The sequence below is a fragment of the Tenrec ecaudatus genome, chromosome 4, assembly GCF_050624435.1.
Source record: "Tenrec ecaudatus isolate mTenEca1 chromosome 4, mTenEca1.hap1, whole genome shotgun sequence".
NCBI classification, from domain to species: domain Eukaryota; kingdom Metazoa; phylum Chordata; class Mammalia; order Afrosoricida; family Tenrecidae; genus Tenrec; species Tenrec ecaudatus.
The window spans coordinates 150,085,257-150,097,042 of NC_134533.1; the positions used below are offsets into that span (position 1 = coordinate 150,085,257).

Consider the following 11,786-nt stretch of genomic DNA (forward strand, 5'->3'; position numbering starts at 1 on the left):
TCACCGTGAGTCAGCATTGACTCAATGGCAGCAAGTTTGATTAAGTCTATTTACACACTGACATAAACACTTACACATTATAGCCACCCCCAAGTCAACGTCAGCCCTTCCAACGGTCACTTAGAAGGCGATCATACATAATTCTAAGCAGAATTTGATAGTCATTTAAAAAAGGAATGATACTTCCTCTGAGAAGTCTGATCTAAAAAATGCTGCCAATGTTAACTCTATTATTGAAATGCCTTTTTGTCCATTTCTTAAGCGTTTTCAATGCAGTTCTGAGAAAAGGTCTACTTTTTCTGATCAGTGACTGTGTTTTTGGAAGAAGCAAATAACGTTGTGGTGTATGCTTTCACCATTCTCCTCTTGGCATGTTAAAACAATGTTTCAAGCTTTCACAGTGCACTGGGTCTGTTCTGTACACACATGGATAGGTAGCTGCGTTCTCATTCCTAGCAGTCATCAAAGTTGGGAAAGTGTTGCTGAGTGATAGTAAGTTCCTCAGTAATTAGCAATTCGGTGTGTGTCTGTTCTCAAGCATACATCGACCGATGATGTTCTTTCTGCCCATTTTAAAACACGATTGCTCATTTTCATGAGGAGTTGCAATAGTTAAGCTGATTTTTAGTTCAGAAAGATGAGGATATATTCTATTCCTAAGGTCACGTTCTAAAGCATCCCCTGACTAGACAAATGTCATATTGAAAATCGGGTTTATTACACCATAATGACACTGTAAAACCTAATAAACTTTAATTAAATAAGAGCATAAGGAATGCTATTCATTTTTCTCAGCTTGAAGAAGAAAAAAGTTCATAACCTTTTAATTATGCCATATAGCCTTTTAAAGCAGTACTTTTTCATTTTTTAACACATAATGTACTAATCTCGCACCCAAACTTCGTGAACCTTGTTTCGTAGAACTTACTGTTACGTGGATTTTAATTTTGTAGGTCAATTCATAGCACAAGATTTAAAATTCACTAAACATTAGGAGAGAAATAAAACAGCTTTAACTTCTTCTGCAATGCTTCTGTTAAGAAAGGACTGTACTCCCCCATGCCCTTCGGTTCTGCAATTGTATATTTGTAATCTTGGCTTGGGCTTGGGTAATTTTAGAGCAGGGTACATTGAACTGTGTATCTCACTTCATTCCCATAGAGATGGTCAGCACATTTAGATTCATTTGCACTGGTGATGTGCTTTGGTGTGCTTTTACATGCAGATAAAGAAACATGTTTCATGCAAGCACTCCAAGAAACACTTGAACCCTTTTGTAGCAAATGCATATTGGGGAAATGCCTTTAGATGTTGTTTGTTTTAATCCAGATTGTTTGTTTCCCCCTTGCAGATCATACTGAAGAGGAAAGGACAGTGTGCTTGGTTAGAGTAAAGGACAAGGTCATTAGCCATATTGTATATATTGTCAAGCAACACACACAAAAATCCCTCAGCCACAAGACATCCACATATTTGCATGTTAACCAGAAGAAAAAACAACATGGAAATCCACTGCACACTGTTGCCTATACACTTTGTAAATTTAATTGATAATTCATGCTGAGGTGATATTACTGTCTAAAAGAACAACATTGTCTTTCTTTTCTCGCACAGAGTTATGCATTCAAATATGCATACCTAGTTAATTTCCTATGTAGTCATGCCATCTTGAAAAGACAGACTATGGTGTAACCAGGATTCTCTTATGTATTGGTACGTCAGTAGACCAAGGTATAATTTTTTTAAAAATAAGTTTATTTCTTTCAAGGTTTACAATTAACAAAGGTGCACCTTGTATTTAAAATTGCCATTATAGATGAAAGAGTGCATGCACAGTCATTTTTGTTTAAGAGTAATATTTTTAATGTAATAGATTGTAAGACACGGCGAGGGAGGGATCTGACAGAGATGAATGTGCCAAGCAAAACCACAACTGTGTATCTTTTAAAGCACATCCTGGCTTTAAGTACCATGTTGTTAAGGATTCTCATGAAGTGCCATAGACTGTACATCAAATTAGAGTATTATTTCTTCAGTGTTATTATTTTCAGAGCCACATTTTGTTGCTTGTTTGCTAGTACTAATCAGTCAAAGGGCACCATTCTTCTTTTCTTTTGAAACCAAAGCTGTCTCAGAAATGGCCAATTTAACTTTACAGTAACAATAGACAGCACAACACAAACACTCGATACAGATAAACTCACGCATACTGGAGATATATAATAGATATATATATATAAAATTATTTTAATGCATTGTAGGATAATATTTATGCATACTATACTGTGTAACGTGTAATTCAAAAGGGATATGCCATTTCTGAGACACGATAACAAAAAAAATGTTTGAAGAAATTATTTTGCTTCTATTTATAGCCTCTGTCAAAAGTCACAAGACTATAAATGCTTTGCGGAAATGGTTTCACGTTTGCTTAAATGTGTCATCACAGTCACATTCAAAATAGTGACTCTAAACAAAGAAGAAAGCAGCACTGTCATCAGATGCATGATAAACCAAAATATGAAAATGGGAAATGTTTAATTAACCTAGTGATTGGGTGGGTTAAGTACATGGGTGAATTTTATATGTGATTTTTTTGTTTGTTTTGTTCAGATTAACTGCTTATAGCCTTAGAAAGCCTTTTAAAAATTAAAAAACAAATAGATGTGCACTCAGTTTTTAAGAATGGATTCATCCAAAGGAATTCCTCTTTTGTGGTTTGGATGTTGCAGCTAGGAAAGGGTATTTTGGCTCTGTTCAGCAGTTGTAAACGTTGCTGAAGTCGGGGCCAGGTCACTGCTAGTCATAGTGGGGAATGGGAGAGGCGAAAGTTCGGTTATAGAACTTTCCATACTTCCAAGTTTACTGCAAGTTTTTATGCTTGAGAGAGATGCTTTTTAATATAAGACTGATGTGTTGATTTTAATGATTGTACTGTACATCTATTAAAGCCTTAGATTATTACATTACGGGTTGGAACCCATACCAATGTAATTTCAATCGTGTTAAGAGAGTAATGGTGACTTCACATGTTATTGTAGTTAGTTACATTATAGACTAGTACTTATTTTTCTTGTTAAAATGTAGTTTTTCATTTCCTACATTTATTAGATTTTCATTTTCTATTAACAATTGAATACCATTTCAGTTTATAGACTATTGTTTTATTAGATTTTACTGATGAATTTTTCAAAATACAAAAAAAAATTAAAGTAGTTTTCCTTCATAACATAACTCAGTTTTGAATTACATGTAGTGTCATATGACTATTCGTATTATTGTTAACTAAATGATTTATATTTTACTGATTTAATATTATAGTGTAAGAATGTCAGTCATTGTTAGTTCTTGTCTAGTTTTCATTAAAAGAACAAAGATCTTTTATATGGATATCCTATAAATATATAATCATTGCTAAGTAAAAAAGTTAAGTTGTTGCTATTGCAACAATCCTGGCAGACAATTGAGTAATATTTTGATGATTTATTTTGTTTGTAATTAGTTATTATAAGAAGATCTAGATCCTAGATATTAGAATAAAATTTATTTTCTACTGTATCCATTTCAAATGTTAAAGTATTGTTTAATATTTTTGAAATCCCTGAATATCAGGCCTTGTTATAAATAAGCTGCATAATCAATAAATAGAACAAGGGACTTTTTGTTGATAATCCAAATACTCAAAGTTTACGTAATGAGAATTATAGCGTGTGTGCAAACTCTTGAGGGTTGATTATGCTGCAATTTAACATGTTGGAACGTCTAGAGAGAAGGTTGACTTTTTGCACTTCTGTATATAGTCAAAAGAGAGAAACCTGTATAATAGTAAGATCTTATTTTGAATAAAAACGTCTATAATTACAAGGAGTTTTGTTAAGGCTAATAAAATGACAGAGTGAGCAAAAGTGGCACAGAGTTAGCACTCCACACCCCCTCGAACATGTTGCTTTGCTTTTTGTGGACAGCTTGTAGTTTGCCAGGATTTTTTCAGCTGGAAAGATATGCCATCCTTCCAAGATCTCATGACTGACAAAAACTCCATTGGGCCAAATCTGCCTGAAGATCATTACCAAAAATAGCAGGTACTTCAACCATTAAGGTGAAATCATGGATCAAAATATTCCTTACATTTTTCAAAACTACTGCATGTTTAAAACTTCAGAAAAAAACCACAAAAAACAAAAAAGCAAAAAAAAAAAATAAAGAGAGAGAACTATCCTAAGGACATATATTATTCAAATTGTTTCTGAGATTTCAATGGTTTCTTGTTCACAAAGCGAAATCTTCAAAAGTATTGACTGTCACAAAATTTGAATCATAAACAGGCAAACCAAACAGCACACCTTAGCTACAGTTGTTATGTGATTGTTATTTTAATTGCTGTAGGATCCTGTGCTTTCAGCAGGTGGGTGGAAAAAGGCATACGCCGTTTAGATTTCATGGTTTTAATTTTCAACTCAGAAGCACTCAAAAGAGCAAAATGTGGTATTGGGCACTTGTGGGAATAAATCCGCGCGCCCAGCCTTCCCTCCGCTGGGTCAGAATGCTGCACTTATCAGCAACCTTACCACTTTCAGCTGCCGAAAGGACAGGTGTGCTTGGTTTTACTATTATGTAATCACAACTTACTTTCTGCTTGTAGTTGCTTAAGATTATGTATTTTGTCTTGGGCTGCGATTTGTTTTATGCTTATTTTATTATTACTGCAGTAGTGGACTTTGCTGTATGGAAAAATAAAGTGAAATTGCCCTAATAAAACTTCTCTTTCTTAATTATATCTGTGTATCTGCGATTGGAGAGTCGTGGTTTTTTTTGCGCGTTTTGTGTATTCATGCATGCTGCATATCTTTGTGGAGAGGCTGACGTGAAAAGCTCCTGCCCAGCTTTAACTATGACTGCAAAGCAAGTTGGTCCTGTCTTTCTCCCTTAGTAGACCTTGCCACTGAGGGCGCACTCTATATCCTGCTGTGTTAGCATCACCCACCCTCCGCCCCCCCGCCCCTCCAAACACTGTGTATAAACTGTGATTGACAGAGCTTTAACTAGAAGAAAAAAGTCTATCGAAGAGAACTTCTATTACCAATTCCGAATCATTGCTACAGTGATTTAAAAACGTATCATTGATCTGAGCTGCTCCAGGGGACAATCACTGGATATAAGGCAATCTAAATAATTCAGTAACCAAATAGATGATGACCCTGGATTCTGAGGGATAAAATAGCTTACCCAAACACACTTCTGGGCCAGGCCAGAGCATTCGTACATTATGAGTATGTATGCATGCGAGTTTATAAAATAGTGAATTAATATGTGCTTTGAATGGGGCCTAGTACATACTTGGCGGTTTGCCCTTTCTACAGATCAGCCAGTGGAGGTCAAAGTTCCATTGTAAAGAGAGATGCCCCTTCCATCTTCTATGCTGTTTCATGTTGATTATGCCCAAAGGTACATGTTATTCTGAGTCCTGCTTTCACTGCCAGTGGGTCAATTCCAGCGCGTAGCCACCCTTTTGGACAGGCTGCACTGGCCCTGTGGATTCCTGAGAAGGGAGGGAGCCCAGCTGAGCCATGAGCTGTGTGGTAGGCACTTGGGGAGCACCTGAAGTTCAGAGAGAGAGAGATGGCTTTCTGCTCCTCTAAGCCCTTACTCCAGGAAACCCACATGGGGCGGGGCCGCTATCTTCTTCGCAGCAAGTTTGGTTTGATTTGTAACTCTAAGGGAGTAAAAGGCCTCCCCTTTCTATCTTGGTGCCCCTGGTGAGTTCAAACTGTTTACCCCGTGGTTACAGCCCAGTGTGGTGTGGCTGTAACACAAAGCAGGAAATGATTTAGAGGCTACAGGCCCAAATAAGATCCTGGCTGTGTTAGTCCTTGCGCGCGTGGGTGTGCGTGCGTGTGTGTGTGTGTGTGTGTGTGTGTGTGTTTATTTTTTTTTCCCTTTAAACGTTATTTCAGTGAGAATAGGTGCATTTCTAATCCGCCCCCTTCCGTGACTGGTTGAATGCTGAAGGACGTGCATTGGTGGTGGTGTCAACTGTTGTAGGTCTCACTTAACAAGACAGTCGTCTGCCCTGCAGATAATGCTCCAAGGCCAGGTTCACAAACTTTGAATAACATGAGAAACATCTGGTTCTTTCTGTTAATAAAGAATGTGCTCTTTTCACTGGAAATACAAGTATCTCAGCTGAAAGTCATTGCAATTTTTATAGCAATTTACGTGAATGTATCTTAATTGCAGTGACCGTAATATAAAAAATAGAACATAATGTAAATGTGTGATTGTTCAAAATGCACAAGCATCGGAAAAGTGGTTCGTATTCGTTTTGCAATACGTGATGTTCGGAAGGTGTTATTACTGCAGGGCCCACTAGGGGTCCCCAGTTTACATGAAATGACCCTTTCCAAGAAGCCACGTGTTTACTCATTTAGGGAACAGTCTCATGTGGGGAACAGTTCTTTTCTAGACCCCGTCCTTCATCACAGACCTTGGGACTCTTGGAGTGTGCCCTTTGGGGTGAGCTCGAGTGTCAGGGGCATGTAAGAAGCCCTCATTCTGAAGCGCACTTTTGAAAAATACCTTCCTCGTCTGAGTCGCTAATCAAACTCCTGAGAGAATCCCCCCAGCAAGAATATTTTTTTTCTCCTTGTTACTACACAGTTGTCCAAAGAGGCTGAAGGACTTGCTTTAATGTTTGACACTTCCATTATATTTTCTGAAGAAAATACTTTGTTACAAAATTGTTCCAGAATTGGGGACTTTGGGGCCCTGTGAAGAAAGTCAGAATGTGAAATCCAAAGATTCGGATGTCAAAGGATTTGTTTTAAGTTCTCCTTGGCCAAAGAGAAACAGAAGCCTGAATCCTCTGATCAGCCTCAGCACTTCAAACCTGCCATCGTTGACCCCCACCATCCCCACAGGGAGCCTCAGAACCAGCACCATCTAGGGTGAGTGGTAGATCTGAAGCTGCCCTCAGACTCTTGTGTCAAGGGGGTCATGCCCTTGGACCAGACTTCTGGTGGTACAGGTCCATGTTCTCACAGCTCCCTCCTGGTCTTCGAGCACACAGAAAGCAGTCTCCAGGCTTGTGTTTGCTGGCGCTTGCCTTTGATCTCGGACCTACCAACGCTCCTTTCTACAAACACTTCTGCCAGGCTTCACCATGGGTACCCTGACCCCCACCGCCCCGCCTTACACCAGCACCTGCTCCTTTGGGAGTCTGACCGCCATGGTAGAGTACTGTGGATGTCTTCTACCTCCTCCTCATAGTCCCAGACTAACCCATTTTGTGTACATTTAATTTTATTTACCTTTGTTTAGAATTAGGTGTTGGGAAAATGATGGGGGGAAGCGATCATTGAACTGGTCGTTTTAAGGGGCAAATTAGCCATGGTGGATGCTCTCACTGGCGTGGAGTCAATGCTGACTCATAGCAACCCTCTGTGGGTTTCAGAGACTAATGTTTATGGGAGTAGAAAGCCCAGTCTTTCTCCTTCAATGCTGCTGGTGGCTTCGAACTGCTGACCATGGGGATCGCAGCCCAATGTGTAACCACTTCACCACCAGGGCTCCTAATAGGATAAGCTCAGAAAGATGAAATCTGTTGCCTAACTAGCTGGGTTTCTTAGCAATGAAGCCATTTAATCAAGTGTGCTCATGTCTCTTCTCAGCGACATGGTTTCACAATGACAAAACAGAATTTCCCCTCCAACACGTAACACATAACACAAAGGTTTATTCAAGGTGGTTTGGGAGCCACCAGATGTTTACTTATACTGCACTCTCCAATGTAGGGTGTGGAATACCTGAACTTAGAACAAAAGAGCTACTTCAGAGGAAGAGCTAAAGTGTAACCGGGCATTGAAGAGATAGTTGACCCCACCCTTTCACTACAGTGGACACTTGGTTACATGCTGAAGCATATGGAAGGCCTTCCAAAGGTGCTTAGTTCTTATTCTCAGAAATTCTGATTCCATTTCTATTGGTTGTAACCTGGCAAGGCCTGGGTTTATGCATAAGAAATGCCAAGAACAGTGCCTGATATGCAGAACACAACTGATAAAGTTTAACTTTAATCGCTACTTTATTATTACGGATCTTTTATATTCACCCACTGAATCTTTAACTTTTCATCTTAGGTCTTAATTTACCTATCTTTCAAAGTAGTCATGGACATCCCATCTCTACCAATTTGTGTTATCTGTAGTTCTTGCTTCCTGTTCAGCAGTGAAACTCTGTCTTTCTTAAAGTTAATGCCACAGTAGGTCCTGCACATTGCTTCACACAGAGGGTGCATTTGAAAATAGAACCAAGTACTTCTTGACTCATTCTGAAAAGTCTTGTTTCTCTATAATGTTCCGGTTTCAGCTCGATTTGATCACAGACCACACCTATTCCATGTCATTTTGAAAGTGACAGTTTAGACACAATTTAACCATTTGAGTCATCCTTAAAAAACGTTTTATTGGCATATAACTCTCATATCTCACAACGAAAGAGCTTAATTGTATTCAGGAGAGTTGTGCAATCATCTCCAGAATACATTTCAGAGCATTTTCCTCTTTCTCATGCGCGTTGCTGTCAGCTCCTCATTGTCTCCACCCAGCTCCCCTCTCATGCCCTTGGTTAATTATTAATCCAGTTACTGTCTTATAGACTTATTTATCCTGGATTTCACCTCCAGACAGTCATAGAGAACACAAAGGAAGGACCGAACAAAAGCAACAACATCGAAAACTCTCAATGGCAAAGAAAGCAGAAAGCATTAAAAACCGAAACAAGTTCAAAGTGGGTCAACAGGGAGATCAAATAAGATGTTACATTTTAAACTAAGGACACCTGCCAGAAGATTTTCCAAAGCTCTCTGGTAGCCAGGCGATTCATATCCCTGAACTATGGTCAGAGGAGTGTCCTGGAGGCTGATTGCATGTGAGGACCCTGCCAATGGATTTTGTTCCTTCCACTGCCATCCACAGCCTTCTGCAAACTGGTTTTCAGAATGTAAGCTCTGGTACTGCTCCCTCCTTTGGATTTAGATTTTATTATTTACAGTCCTTGGATCACACAGGCTGATGTGCATCTTCTCTGTGCACTTAGTCGACATCTCACTTAGATGGCTGCTTGTTTTAAGGATCTCATTTTATGTAAACTATGTCCAAGGTCAAGTAAGGGAGTACTCACTGCCATCAAGTCAATGCTGACTCATAGTGACCTGTGGGTTTCTGAGACTGTAACTGTCTGAGAGAGTAGAAAGCCCAGTCTTACTCCCTCACAGCTGCTGGGGGCTTCAAACTGCCAACCATGAATATTGCAGCCCAATGTGAAACCACTACACCACCAGGACTGCTCCTTATTAATAGAATAGATGTATTAAATCATCACAAAACTGTGCCAATGTGATTAAAAAATATTTAAGTTACCAAAATAATATATCGTACGTGGGTGACAACAATATATTTCTATAAAATCATTTATAATGTGCTATTTTGGATGTTTATATTAGTGATAACGACTCAGTTCAGTTTCATTTAAGAACCTAGCTAGGTGGCAGGCACCATACTAGGATCTAAGTCACAGGTGTAGATGGTAAAATCTTCAAGTACAGTAACTAAACCAAGGCCTGGAAAGTACTTATATTTCATCTGAAATACACACTGATCTAATACTTTCTACCTTCCATGCCCATCCCAGCCCCCTTAACTGTGCCAATAGCACTTTAGAATACAATGAAGTAAGAACTCTCTCTTTGATGGGACAATGCGACTCCTCAGTATCCAACTCATTTCCTTCTTGAGCCTTCATGGGATTTCACAGGGCAGGTTTATGTAGTGTGTTCATGGCAGCATATTTCAGAGTAGCAAAGCATAGAACCAACCAGAGCAGCAGTGTTCAGGGAATAGCAAAGTAAACTATTATGGAATATGAAGCATTTAGGAAACATTTTTCCAAAAATATCTAAAGATATAGGAAAGCAATCTGAGTGGCAGGACCACAGAAGAATGTTCTTTTTGCTTTCCAAACAAATTTAGTAAATAATTATCTTCCTTATTTATATTTATTCATATCTGATTCCTTCCATTCTTTACTTTGAAACCATTTAAATGATTTTCTAGATGATGTATCCGTGTAAGTAATTCAATTTACCCAACCTAGAATATTAAAACATCTAGCAAAGCAGGGGTTTTATGTTGGTTGAAAGTGTATTGCGGACATGATGTGGAAGCCACATCCGATCTCCAGCTGCCTAACCAAAGGGGCAGAAGGACGTAACTGCACATCTGCAAAAAGACTGATTGCTACAGGTAGAGGTGAAACGTGACCCCATCCTCCAAATTCCTTTACCCTCCTCAAACACAACCTGCCCCTGCCATGGGCCTCCACAACTCTGCTATGTTAAATAATTGTTTGCAATGGCCACAGAGCACTCAATTTGAGGGGTTTATCAGGGACATTAATAGACTACCACTAGACAGGCCTCCGAAATCCTTTATCCACCTCTTCCCCCCCCCCCCCCCCCCCCACCGCCAGCCTCTCAGTCTCAGACTCCCTAGTCTCTGTCTCATTTCATGGGCCAGGAGGTTTCCTATTCCTACTTCGAAGATGGCTTACTCTTCCACCCAGCACCCAGACCTTTGGTGGTAGTTTACGGATAGAAGAGGTATGCCCAATAATTTCACTTCACCACAAATATATTAACACCTCCCTAAACATAAACAAATGCAGTATGAGTCTGTATTATTTTCTAAAATGGATAAAGAACAGTAGCAATTGAGTCCATTCCAACTGAGTGTCAGGCCCTGCATCTGAGGTCTCTGCGGGGTTTAACCTTCCAATGTTTCAGTTAACGGTCAAGGTCTTAACTGTGTGTGTCACCCAGGGACCCCTTAGGGGAAGAAAAGCTGTAGGATATTTATAAAAGCTCAATTTAGTATAAGCTTCAAAATGATCAGAATATCTATATGATTTTGTCACCCCTGTTTATATTTGCTTAATGGTACTTATCAGTATTTTAAAAGTTATTTTATCTACCTATAGCATCAGTGAATTTACTCATTTATTTCCTTACATAGCCCCATTACAAAAACATACCTTCAGTCAACTTGAACTTGTATGAAAGTGTAGGGGTGGAGTTCACCTTGTCAATCAGGTCCCAGCCTGATGGTGCCTCCAGGGAGGTGTGGTCTTTTTATGAGAGACACTGGGGACCCCTCCACTGCTGTCTTTGGCCCTGCACTTTCTGCTGGAGCTGGATCTTGCATCTGGCTCTTTGGCTTCCTGTTGTGTTGCCAGCCAACACCCGGAGCCGTCCATGCACTGATGGTGGATTCCCTCAGCCGACTTCATATTCATATTCCTCTGCATCCGCCAACCACCTGTCTCTGCTTCGTCATCTTGCTTCCTGTTTGGCAGCTGCCATAGCCTGACTTGAACCAGAGTTACCTTTCCTACTCCACAACTGTTTAAGCCACTTCTGGAGCTAAATCCCTTTCTCTATTCTCCCCCTTCCGCCCTCGCCCCCCCCCCCACACACACATTCAAGTGTCACTGATTTTGCATCTCTAGAGAACCAACCTAATCCACCTTGAACCTCCAGGCTCATTAAGTTATATTTATTATAATTTTATTTTTTTAAAGCTAAGTGTGTGCAACACAGCTTAAATATTTTTGCTACCCAGGTAACTGGATTAGCCAGTGAGGTGGTGATAATTGAGCAGAGCCTCGAATAATGGAGTCAAAGAAGAACACTTGGTTACCTTGGTTATTTACCATATACACTCGTGTATAAGCCG

At 39.6% G+C, this 11,786-nt stretch overlaps 1 protein-coding gene across 10 annotated transcripts in view; it reads left to right on the plus strand.

The window, feature by feature from the left end:
* The window catches only part of MBNL1 (muscleblind like splicing regulator 1), a 177,094-nt gene extending 172,319 nt beyond the window's left edge, over positions 1 to 4,775 (plus strand). For all 10 annotated transcript variants that reach the window (XM_075546939.1, XM_075546940.1, XM_075546932.1 and 7 more), the window contains one exon: positions 1,352 to 4,775. The gene's annotated coding sequence lies outside the window, so the exon portion shown is untranslated. The remainder of the gene's footprint in view (positions 1 to 1,351) is intronic.
* Positions 4,776 to 11,786: the final 7,011 nt, after the last annotated feature.